At 39.4% G+C, this 13,385-nt stretch overlaps 1 long non-coding RNA gene across 4 annotated transcripts in view; it reads left to right on the forward strand.

The window, feature by feature from the left end:
- Positions 1-7,120: 7,120 nt before the first annotated feature.
- Positions 7,121-13,385, forward strand: part of LOC132362749 (uncharacterized) — a 47,392-nt gene continuing 41,127 nt past the window's right edge. For all 4 annotated transcript variants that reach the window (XR_009502468.1, XR_009502466.1, XR_009502467.1 and 1 more), the window contains exon 1: positions 7,121-7,315. This is a non-coding gene — a long non-coding RNA (uncharacterized LOC132362749). The remainder of the gene's footprint in view (positions 7,316-13,385) is intronic.

Raw genomic sequence — 13,385 nt, forward strand, 5'->3', positions numbered from 1 at the left:
TGGATTTTTCCCACTGCGTTTAGACTGGGAGAAACGTTATCAAATCCCAGCTTCATGAATGCCTGATTATCACTTGTAACTTTTGTCTCTTGAGCCTAGAAGGCATCTCTTGTGTATAAATGACACTGGACGTTAATATGCACCCTAAACTTGAATACAGTGCACATCTAGTAACAGCTTGTATAAAACGTGTTACTCCCCGAAGTAGTCCTAACACCTTATAATTGAAAAAGTGAGTTATAATTGACCAAATGCTTTCACAAATAGGATCCCTTTTGATCCTCACATCTCTGTGGGGAATTACTGCTCCTTTTTTAAAAAAATAAATTAATTTTATATTTATTTATTTTTGGCTGCGTTGGGTCGTTGCTGCGCGTGGGCTTTCTCTAGTTGAGGCGGGCGGGGGCTACTCTTCTTGCGGTGCGCGGGCTTCTCATTGCGCTGGCTTCTCTTGTTGCGGAGCACGGGCTCTAGGCGCGCGGGCTTCCGTCGTTGTGGCACACAGGCTCAGTAGTTGTGGCGCATGGGCTCAGTGGCTCCGCGGCATGTGGGATCTTCCCGGACCAGGGCTCGAACCCGTGTCTCCTGCATTGGCAGGCGATTCCTAACCACTGTGCCACCAGGGGAAGTCCCTACTGCTCCTTTTCTACGTATGAAGAAAACGTCTGGACTTCCCTGGTGGTATAGTGGTTAAGAAGCACCTGCCAATGCAGGAGACACAGGTTCGAGCCCTGGTCCGGGAAGATCCCACATGCCGCGGAGCCACTGAGTCCATGCGCCACAACTACTGAGCCTGCGCTCTAGAGCCCGCGAGCCACAACTACTGAGCCCACGTGCCTAGAGCCTGTGCTCTGCAACAAGAGAAGCCACTGCAATGAGAAGCCCGTGCACCGCAACGAGGAGTAGCCCCCGCCCGCCGCAACTAGAGAAAGCCCACGTGCAGCAACGATGACCCAACGCAGCCAAAAATAAAATATAAACAAAGAAACAAAAAAGACTTGTCAGAAGTCATTTATCCCCAAATATAGGATTTCTAACACCAAATTTGATGCCTTGCATGTAGCATCATGCTTCCTCTCCAAAGTAATAAAACTGAATTTTTGCAATTTTAAGCATATTAGACATGCCATGTTATATTAGACTTATGGTTAATCTATAAGCAGTCATTTACATTTGGAATGAGATCTGTAGACAGCGATATATATTCACTTTTTAGGACTTATTTCCTTCTCAAGCTTCTATTTCTTGCTACAAAGTAAAACGTTTTGTTTCCTGTTAAAGGAGTTCTAGGCATTGTCAGTGGGTAAGGTTTGTGGTGGTAGCCAGAGTACAGAGATCCTGAACGTGGGGACATCCTTTTGCCATTAAATTTCTACTGTGCCTGAAGCTGGGTTGAATAGTTTTAGGCTGTATGAGGTCCCAGGAAGACTCTTTGCCCACCCAGGGAGCAAAAGGCCCAGGAAAATTTCCATGTGATTTTAGCTGGACCCCATTTACTGGATGATTCATCCCTCCTTTCCTTAATTCCACGCCAGCTTTCTTCACCTAGGTTTTCTCCTTTTCCCGAGACCATTCTTATCGTGATCTCTTGTTTCACCACCTGTGGCTTAGGACCATATTTCTCCAAGTGTGGGCCCTTGAGCAGAAACATCAGTTTGTTAGAAATAGAAATTCGGAACCCACAAAATCTGCTTAGTCAGAAACTCGAGGGGATGGGGCCCAGCAGTCTGTCTTTGACACACCTTCCAGGTGATTCTGATGCATGCTCAAGTTTGAGAACCATTGGTGCAGTAGTTTTTTTTTTTTTTTTTTTTTTTTTTTTTTTTTTTAGCATTCCTTTAACCTTTCAAAGTGATTTATGAATTTCATCTGACTTACCACCCTTTAGGACAGCATTTTTCTCGCAGTGCTTTGTTTTTGGCCAAAATAAAGGGTTCCGTGGTCAGCTGGCATGGGAAAGACTACATTCTTATGCATACTTACTCTGTGCCCCCCATACCCTACCCCCAAAGTAGGTAAGGATTCTGGGGTCAGTTGCCAGGTTTCAAATTTTAGCTCTATCATTTAGTAGCTACTATTACTGCCACCTACTTACCTTAGTGATCTTTGGGGAAGTTACTTTCCTCTCTGAGCCTTTACTGTCTAGCTTGTAAACTCATGGAATAAAATGGCAATTACTTCTGTAGGAAGTTGTGAAGACTAAACAAAGTCATGCACATACAGTGACTCAGGTGGTGTTTGGCACGTGGAGAGCTTCCTTGAATGTCGTGGATCATACTGGCTATGACCCTTGTCATTGCCAGGACTGTACTAAATAAATAAATAACTCTCCATCGGTTATCTCTGGCGCTTGGCATTTTCACTGCTCATTTCTAAACCTGAACATTTGCCATGTGCTCCATTTTTCAATATTATACAAATGAGACTAGTTTTCACTAATATCCCGAGATAAACTATATTTGAAATTTTGCTTATTTCTTCCTTTTGTTTTCTGCCACCAAGCCGCTTTCCTATCTGGGGCAGAATATTTCTTTTGATAGTGATTTAATATTTTAAGCCTTTGTTGAAGAATGTTGTCTAAGATGTGTCGAAAGTCTAAATAAACATTATTTCCTGCCTCAGTTTATTTACCACTTCAAAAAATTTCAGGTGTTTTATATCTATTTCTCTTTATAGATACAGAATCTACCTATAGATATAGAATTAATACAGATATCTATAGATTCTATAACTTTACGGTGTTTCTTCTATTAGGTTATTTTTACTTCAGTGTCTGAGTCTATTCTTAATTAAAAATTCCATCAACCTACCCCATACTTCCAACAAATCCACAATGAATCTTATTTTATTGGGTCTTCTCCAGAGCCTTTGTAGGAGCCAAATTTGGGGCTATTTGGATGATTCTATCTAACTTTGCCTACAAATTCATAGTCGTCCTCAAGAGCATCCAGAACTCTGGTTGGATACCATTCCATCCTGGTGATTTATTTCACTTTTGTCAGTTAGGACGAGTACAACCCTTGCATTTTTCTTTCTTTACTTTAGCACAGTTGGACTGCTTCATAACAACATTTGTATCCAAATATCCTCTTCAGTAAAATATATCAGAATTTTGATTTATTCTCTTTTCTATCTTTTATTCATCCATGTACTCATGTTTGTAAGTCCAGCTGATTCTTGGCTGGCTTTCTACCAATAATAAAAGAAAAAAACAACAACCAGAAAGTCCTTAAATTTTTTTTTAGCATTCCTTTAACTCTACAAAGCGATTTATGAATTTCATCTGTCTTACCATCCTTTAGGACAATATTTTTCTCACAGACTTTTGTTTTTGGCCAAAATAAAGGGTTCCGTGGTGAGCTGGCATGGGAAAGACTACACTCTTATGCGTACTTACTCTGTGCCCCCCATACCCTACCCCCAAAGTAGGTTAGTGATTCATAATTCACAGTGGCATTTTGAAAGATTCTGAGATGTACTGCATAAAGAATCTAATAGATTAACTTTGACCTATTCACCCCCTCCCCCCCCGCCCCCCCCCCGCATAAACACCTATCATCATCCCATGAGCTAATGTTGGATAGGACACCTCTGTGACCTTTTGGTTTAGGAGTTTCCTTATTCTCTTTTGGTCAGTCTTTGTGTGTTTAGATGTACTTCTCTTTTTGTCTTTGCTTATTTATTTCTTTGCTAGTTAGACTTGCTGGGTCTGTTTTCCTTTTGCATTCTCAATATTGATTTGAAAATTTTGTACTTGAACTTTCTGTAACACATCTTTGAAACGATTCCTTTCCTCTTTCTGTCATCTGGTCTCTGAGTGATTGTCTTTTTGTTTTCATGTTTCTTTAGAGTGTTAGCCCTGGATTGGGTCAGATAACTTATGGGGAGTACTTACAATGAGTTTTAGGTCTTGTACTTGTGAATATTTCTTTTTTCCATTTATGCTTTTCCCATACTTATTTTTTTGATAGGCTTCTGTGACCCAAGTTGAAATTTTATAATAATTTACTTTGAACAACAGAATAACTTTTGTTATCTTTCTGTATTCTATGTTGAAATGGTTATTTTCATACTTTTAATAAGAATGCTACTTTGGTACTACTGGTGGTTATAATGGTTTCAGCTGTTTTTTTAATTTACTTAATAGTTGATGTAAGATTTTTAAGCTTCATTGCTTGTGATAGGGAATTAGCAACTAAAATAGTATGTTAACATTTATATTTTCCAGTGAACCTACTCAGAAATTCACTTTTCCTTCACAGAATTTGGAACAGAACTTCATATTGCCTTGCAGTGCTTACTGCATACAAGCTATGCTCTTGTTTCTGCTTGCAGGCTCTTGCCAGATGTCATTTTGTCAATGACACCCATTCCTACCACTGCATTTGAAGTTGCAGACCTCCTTCCCCACACTACCTGTTCCCCTCTCTACTTCATTTTTGCCTTTTGTGTTGATCAATATGTAACAAACTATGCATTTTATTTATTCATTGTGTTTGTTCTCCTTTAATACAAGGTGAACTCCCTGAGGGCAAGTGTTTTCATCTGTTTGGTCACTGCTTTACCTCTACTGTCTAGAACAGTGTGACACATTATGGGTGCAGAGTAAGTTTTTTATTGAAGTACAGTTGATTTACAATGTTAATTTCTGCTGTATAGCAAAGAGACTCAGTTACATATATATGCATTCTTTCTCATACTTTTCCATTATGGTTTATCACAGGATATTGAATTTAGTTCCCTGTGCTGTATAGTAGGACCTTGTTGTTTATCCATCCTATATATAATAGTTTGCGTCTGCTAACCCCAAACTCTCAATCCATCTGTCCCCCATTGAATTCTTGATTTAAAAAAAATTTAATCTCAGGAGATGTAGAAAATGCATTCCATAACATTCAGTGTCTATTCATGATACAAAATGAACAGACTATCATTAGAAGGTATAAATATTCAGCAGATGTGATATTTAATGGTGAAACACTGAAAACATTCTTTTTTAATATTGGAAACAAGATAAGACGCCTTTCACCAACAAGATAAGATAATCCTTCTTTGCAGCATTATATAGGAAGTCTTACACAGGAAGAAAAAGAAGAATTCTTAGCATTGGAGAAGAAGAAACTGCTATCACTAGTCATTGAGGATATCTTGTCCCTGTAGAAAAACCAAAAGAATCTACAGATGAAGTATTCGAATGAATAAAAGTGGTTAGCAAGTATACTGCAAACAAAATCAATATACAAAATCAATTGCATTTCTGTACTCTGCTACAACTATTTAGAAAAGGCAATGAGATACCATTTATAATATTATCACAATTATAAAGTACCTAGGAATAACTCTAGCAAGAATAGGCAACAACTATATGGAGAAAATTATAGAACAAAGACACTTAAGAAAAACTAAAGGAATGGAGAAATAAATCTTATTTCAATAGAAAATTTCAATCTACAGAAGATGTGATTCTCCCCAAATTGTTTTAGAGGTTTTATGAAGCTAAAATGAATTTCCTTCACCTCCCTCCCCCACATAGAACATGCGAGCTGATTCTTAACAGCAAATGGAAGAGTGAATTGGGGATTTTTGACCTACTAGATATTAAGACTCGCTATTATAAAACTCTACCAATTAAGACAGCATGGTACTGAGCAGAAATAAAAATAGATGATTGGAAGAGATTAGAGAAGCCAGGCGCACAGCCGTACATTTATGGTAAAGGGGAATATATAAATATATATGTATATGTTTTGGGGTCAACCTTTAAGTTCTCTTAGCAAATTATAGTTATACATTGCAGTGTTATCAACTAGTCACCATGCTATACATTAGAACCTCAGAACTTATTCATCTTATAGCTTAAAGTTTGTAGACTTTATTTTTTTAGAGCAGTTTTATGTTCACAACAACATTGAGTGAAAGGTACAGGGATTTCCCACGTACCCCCTGTTCCCACATATGTATAGCCTCCACCATTATCAACTACTCAGCAGAGAAGTATATTTGTTACAATTGATGAATCTACATTTACACTTCATTAGCACCCAAAGTCCATAGTTTACATTAGGATTCACGCTTGGTGTTGTATGTTCTATGGGTTTTGACTAATGACATTATCCACCATTATGGTATCACTTAGTTGGAATCAAAGAGTATGTAGCCTTTCAGATTGGCTTCTTTCACTTAGTAATAAGCATTTAAAGTTCTTGCATATCTTTTCATGGGTTGATGGCTTATTTCTTTTTAGTGCTGAATAATATTCCATTATCTGGATGCACCAGTTTGTTTACCCATTCATCTACCGAAGGGCATCTTGGTGGCTTCCAAGTTTTGGCAATTATGAATAAAGCTGCTATGAAACATCTGTGTCCAGGTTTTTTTTTTTTTTGTGTCCAGGTTTTTGATGTGGACACAATTTTTCAACTCCTTTGTGTAAATACCAAGGAGTCCGATTGCTGGATCGTATAGTAAGAGTATGTTTAGTTTTGTAAGACACTGCCAAACTCTCTTCCAGAATGGCTGTACTATTTTGCATTCCCACCAGCAATGAATGAGCGTTCCTATTACTTCACATTCTTGCAAGTATTTGGGGCTGTCAGTGTTTGGATTTTCATTTTTCTAATAGGTAGGAGCATTGTCTTTAATTGACGGGGGGGGGGGGAATAAAGGAAGTAACTCAGATATTCATTAATATCAATAGAATGATCTTGATTAAGCATGGTCAGTCCCTGAGCTAGTGTCCTCCCGGACTGGGGAGTGCAGCGCGGGGCGGGGACTCGCAGAGAGGAGAACAGCGCATCAACCCCAGCGAGAGGCGCGCAGGTCTCGGGATGCGGAAGGCGGGCCGGCGCCGCGCTCCTCTCCGCCCCCGCGAGCGAGACGGTCACGTGCAGTGGAGGAGCTGACCTCCGAGGGCGGGCCTGGGAGGGGCGCCGCGCAGGTGGTTCAGGGTCCCCCGAGGCTAGGCGCGAGGCGGGCACTTGCGCAGCGCGGGGCGGAGTGCGAGCCGGGGCCGGAACCGCCGCGGGTGGGGAAGGGCGGTGAGGAGCCTGGGAGCGTGCCGGCCGCCGCAGGGGGAGGGGCGGGGCGGAGCCGCGGCGCGCGCGCCCGTCGGAGGGGGAGGGACAGAGCAGCCATTGGGCGCGCTCAGTGTGGCCGCTGCGAGTGTGGGGCGAGCGTGGACCGCGGCGCGGCGGTGCGACTCCTTCCCCGGCCCTTCTCCCCGCCGCAGGCGAGGGCACCGTGTGGCGGCGGCGGGGCCAGCGAGGCCGGAGGAGGCGGCTGTGCCCGGGCATGGTGGTCTGGGGCAACACGGAAGGTGAGCGACCCCCGGGCCGGCGGCGGGGGTGGGGGCGGGGTGGGACTGGCCTCGCGTCGCCGGGCGGCGGCCCAAGCGCGGGCGGCCTGAGGCGGGGCGGGGGCGGCGCGCCGGCCCGGCCCCCGCGGCTCTTGGTCTCGCGGCCTGGGCGGCCCGCGAGAAAAAAAAAAAAAAAAAAGAACTTAAAAATTGAGAGTTGCATATATAATAAAATGGCCTGAAACTATACACAAGCATTGTCCCAAAACCAGTTTGCTGGTTTTGATACTGTAATATAGTTAGGTAAGATGTAACCATTGGAGGAAACTGGATGAAGCATACATAGGACTTCTCTGTACTATTTTTGCAACTTCTTTTTTACCTCTGATTTTTTCGAAATGAAAAAAAAAGTCAACAATTTTAGTGCTGTTTTCTTGTCGATGAAATCCTGTCCCGCCATGAAAGCAATGAATTACTGATAAAAACCGAGGGCTACATCTCAAAAACATCATATTGAATAAAAAAGCAAATAGCATAAAAAGATATAGTATAAAGCTCAGAACATACAACCTAAACAATATGTTATTTAGAGATACAGCTATGAGAAAATTAACAAGAAAAGCAAGTGAATGATAAGACACAATCTTGAAGATAATGTTTATCTCAAAGGACTAACGGAGGGTATGTGACCAAGAAAAGGGATTCAGGGTCCTCAAAGGTGATTGTAATGTTCTTTTCCTTAAATTTTTATTAATCACTATTTTATAACAACTCTGAAGTCTTAAAAATGTATAAACCTGATCTTTAGCATTTAATAATCACCTTTATTGAAAAGAGTAAAATTAAGTGAAAGGTGAATAAAATTCAGCAACATTAAACATGTTTGATAGAGCATATAATTATAAGAGCATCTAAGAGAAGATTGGGTTCTAGTTTAAATTCTGGTCTGACTAATTTGGGGTTAGTAGGTTTTGGTCAGTGGTTTTTGAAGGGCGGTCCCTGGGCCAGCAGCATTAGTACCACTTAGATATTTGTTAGAAACGTAAATTCTCAGACCTTACCCCAGACCTACGCTCTTGGGGAAGGGCCCAGCACTCTCTATTTTAACACAAACCCTCCAGGAGGTTCTGATGTGCACAGACTTTTGAGAGTCACCAGGAAGTTCAACTTTCTCACCCATAAAATTAGAAGATAAAACTAGATCAGTGTTTCCCAAAGTGTGGTATATGTAGTACTGATCATGTGCAAGATGTTTTTAAGTGATAGACACATCACCATTTAAAATTTTATTTATTGTAATGTTTGTTAGACTAGTACAGATAGCTTACCAAACCCATAAGTTCACTGATGTTGTGTCATACATTGCTAAGTTAAAAAAAAAAGAAAGGAATCAACTTAATGTAAATATAAATAATAAGGCAAAATAGTAAGGTATGTATAGCAGAAAGTAACACAGCATTGTACATCAACTATACTCCAATAAAAATTTAAAAAGTAAGGTGATATGAGAATATCACAAAATTCCTAGGGTTAGTTCTTAGATATTAAAGTTTCAGTAGTCCTGAAGAGGATCAGTCTTGAAAATATTTTCCATTCTAAAATTCTGAGACTTCATATGCTTGCTTTTCTTACAGATCTGCCTCCTTAATTTTGCTTTTTAAAATTCAAGCTAATACGTTAAAAATTTAGTCCACACAGCTTGTGTTGGGAGAGGAATGGCCTGTTAATGTGCTTTTGTATTGGGGGATACTTATCTGAGATTGAAAATTTAACCATAGTTAATGGAAAGTGTGGATAATTCACATGCGAATCATTAAAATTAAATATATTAAGGAGAAATCTGTTTTGAAAACAATTTAATTTTAGAAGCACTTTCTTTCACTACGTGTAGTATTTATAGTGGAATAGGCAGATGGTTTTATGTAAGGAAATGAAATGAGGTTTGTGGACAGTAAGAAACATATTTTGATAATTAGGGATTTAGACTTTGAAAAGTCTATACAAGTTATAAACAGCTACAACATGACCGGCCCTTTTGTTAAAAAGTAAATTGATTTATTTATTTATTTTTGGCTGCGTTGGGTCTTTGTTGCCGTGTGTGGGCTTTCTCTAGTTGCGGCGAGCGGGGACTACTCTTCATTGCGGTGCGTGGGCTCTAGGCGCGCGGGCTTCAGTAGTTGTGGCACTTGGGCTCAGTAGTTGTGGCTCGTGGGCTTAGTTGCTCCGCAGCATGTGAGATCTTCCTGGACCAGGGCTCGAACCCGTGTCCCCTGCATTGGCAAGTGGATTCTATACCACTGCGCCACCAGGAAAGCCCCTGACTGGCCTTTTTAACTGGCATTTTAAATAGCTTTTTTGCGATGTAGTTCACATACAGTTCACCCACTTAAAGTGTACAATTCAGAGGTTGTGTATAGCCAGAGAGTTGTGCAGCCATCACCGTGCACAATTCTAGAACATTTCATTACCCCAGAAAGCAACCCTATATCCATTAGCAATTATTCTCCATTCCCTCTACACTCTCAACCCTAGGCAACCACTTATCTACATCTTATTTCTATGGATTTGCCTATCCTGGGCATTTCATATAAATAGAATTTATATTTCATATAAACATAATGATATGTAGCCTCTTGTGACTGGCTTCCTTAATATAATATTTTCAAGGTTCATCCGTATTGTAGCATGTATCAGTACTTTATTCCTTCTTATTGCTGAATAATATTCTGTTCTATTGATATTATATGTCACTTGATGGACATTTGGGTTGTTTGCACTTCTTGTCTTTTATGAATAATGTTGCATGTATGAACATTCATGTACAAGGGTCTGTGTGAAAGTATGTTTTAATTTCTGTTTTATACCTCGGAGTGGGATTTCTGGGTCAGATGATGACTGTGTTTAACATTGTAAGGAACTGACTGGATCTAAAATGCATTCTCATTCAAAGCAAAATTACAAGTTTGCTGAAAACTGAAATACATTTCTGTTCTAATTTATAATAAGGTACCAATTTTGTTAGTCAATGGTTTTATTACAGAATATCTCTCTAAAATGATATTTGGCAAAAATCATCATTAAAATACATGTTTTTGAAAACAGCAGCTTACAAACGGCTGTTCTACATCACAATTTATCATCATTTATCAAAATTGTCACATCTTCTGTGACATGGTTCTTTCTCTGCATATTTTATCGCTGCCTGTGTCATTTAGCATTTAGGGGGAAAAAATGTCATGGAATCTGCCTCCTGAGCTGATGATTGAATTCAGATTGTTTTGGTTGACTTTTACAAATAAATTACATGTTAAGAAACTGATGGTAGTTTTTTTTCTAAAATTCTCGTTTCAGCAATAATAAAAAACATACTTCTAAAATAAAAACATAACATTTTGTAGTCTAGCTGCATCTGACACTTGATATTTTGCTGTGTTGCCCTATTAATATTTTGAAGTTATAAGGAGAGATACTTTTTTGTGTAATGAGAATTTATGTTCAGTAAATTGTTAATATTTGACTTTGTCTTACTTTCTTCTAATGCTTTCCTAAAGTCTTACGTACTAAATTACCTACCTTTAGATTTCTTTTTAGGAAAGGTGTTCAAGATATTTCTTTTTCATACCTACTTGTGAAATGAGGTTTTTAGCACCTCCTTGTTATGAAGGAATATTTCTGAAAAAAATAAGATAAACAACTAAATGCAGTGAATAACTGAAGTAATAGAGAAGTGGTAGTATAGAAAAAAGATGCTCCTCAGGGAAGAGAAAGAAAAAATACCAGTTGGACTTGAATGGATAAGATTTATTTAAAGCCTTTCATTGCTGCATGGAGGATAAACAAAAAGAGTAGTAAGGCAGCATGAGGCATTCAGTGTCCTTGTAAAGAAGACAAGAAATATCCTTAATCTCTGAATCTATAACTATATGATTCTACACACAGATCAGCTAAAATCATCCTTTGTTTTATTTCTAGTAGGGATAAGCTGTTCTATGCACAATATTGTAATGGATGTTTGTAGTGAAGACTTGAAGCATTTGGATCATTTGGGAAGTAGACTCAGACAGGGTTTAGTGTGTAGAATACTTGTAAGCATGTGCCCTTGGGAACAACATAGTGGGAGGGAGGCAGAGGCGTCAGGATTGGGCAGAAGCTTACGTCAAAGTGTCTCCTTGGCCAGCCTTCCAAGAGAGGTTTGTTGATAGCTTGGATGTGGGGTATGACAGAAAGAGGTGTCAGGATGATTTCAAGGATTTCAGCCTAACTAACTAGAAGGACGAAGTTGTCATCAACTTCATCCTTTGAAAGGAGGTTTGGTGGAGAAGATCTGCAGTTAGTTGGGCCTGTTAAACGTTCGAGATCTGTAAAACATCTGTTGGCAGAGGATGAGTTGGTGAGTCCATATGTGAAACTGGAGCCCAGGAAAGAGGTCTGCAGTATATATAAACATGGGGGTGGTCAGCATAGGATAGATGCTAATTAGACCAGGAGACTAGCTGAGACCACCAAGTGAGCATGTGTAGACTGACTTGAGGATGAGACAGGGCTGAGTCCTGGGACACTTCAGCGCTTAGAAATTGGGGCAAATAGGGGAAACCAGCGGAGGAGACTGGGATGGAGCCCCAGGACCCAGCACACTGCTTAACAGCAGTGGGTAGTAGATGTTTATTTCGTGGATAAATGTCCAAAGGGGAGGGAAAATAACATAGGACAATGATGAATTTTATTTCTCCAGGTAGAATAAATTAAAAGGTGAAAAATAGGATCAACTGTTATCTATCTCCTCGGTGAATGGGTGGGGAGTGAGTCATGGAAATTAGAATAAAAATAGATGTGTTCTTTTCTATAAAAATAGATGTGTATACCTATAAAATAGGAACCGTTCCTTTTAATAAACTGAAGTATTTTTAATGCAGTTACTTTCTTTTAATCTTTATGGTACCTATTGTGCTTGTGTGGCTAATTCTTCGAGAAACTGTATAAAAATGTCCCTTGTGTATAGAGATGAATCCAGTTCTTCAGATTGATTATTTCTATTGTTTGTGAATATGCTTTAAAGTAGCGCATTAAGTAGTTGAAACTCATTTGAGAAATTATCCTATATTTGTATCTCTCTTCTTTGTACTAAATGACAGAAGAATTTCATTTATATATTTGCTTCCATATATTTGATAATTTACAGTAGAATTTTCAGTGTTCTTCATGGTTAAAATTGGTACTAAAGGTGATTTGGAAATTGTGTTGAGCATGTATCTTGCTAAACTATAGAAGACAGACATTTTGTTCAAGGATTTTATATTCTAGGTGAAAAAGTTAAAACATTTATGGAAAGGTACATAAACAATTTTCTTGGGAAAATATACAGTTATGTCATTGAAACTCTGAGTCCTGTCTTACACTGAGCGGGACATGTATTAAAGAATAGACTGAAAGTAGAAATATCTGTAAGCTTGAATTTTGACAGAATGAAAGAAGAATACAAAAATCAAGCTCACAAACTCAGCTGCCTTGATGTGGATGAAGCTTCTGTAAACAGACAGCTACTGTCCTTGAATAATAGTTCACATATCTTTTGAAGTGAATTAAGCTTTGGTTGTATTGGACCTGACCTCTCGGTGAGAAGGAGATGGCTGAGTCCAGGGAGGCGTGTGAGCTTTCTCAAGACAGACTATAGAGTCGCTGGTGACTGAGACAAGTAGTGAAACGTTATTTCAAGGGTTGAAATGTGAATAGGAACCAGTGATTTAACAATGCTCATCTCTAACTTTTAAGCCTTTTCTTGAGCCAGAAACCTTGGTTTTTTATGAGAGTTTGAGATTCCCTGAAGATACAACCTAGGTTGGACAGTTACCCAGATCTATTATATATTTAAGCTCAGGAAAGTTATGTGAACTGTGTTACTGCTTCTTGTTTTTGTGAGTTTTTGGTCCAGGCTTTCAGAAAGACCTGAGCTGAACTCTAGGACAAAGCTTGTGGTGACCACCATTGCTGTTTCAAGCCACTGTCCTCTGTGTTTCTTTCTGTCATTCAGGAATTTTGTTGTCATAGCTCCTCTATTACTGACTTGTGTGTGTGTGTGTGTGTGTGTGTGTGT

The sequence above is a fragment of the Balaenoptera ricei genome, chromosome 3, assembly GCF_028023285.1.
Source record: "Balaenoptera ricei isolate mBalRic1 chromosome 3, mBalRic1.hap2, whole genome shotgun sequence".
NCBI classification, from domain to species: domain Eukaryota; kingdom Metazoa; phylum Chordata; class Mammalia; order Artiodactyla; family Balaenopteridae; genus Balaenoptera; species Balaenoptera ricei.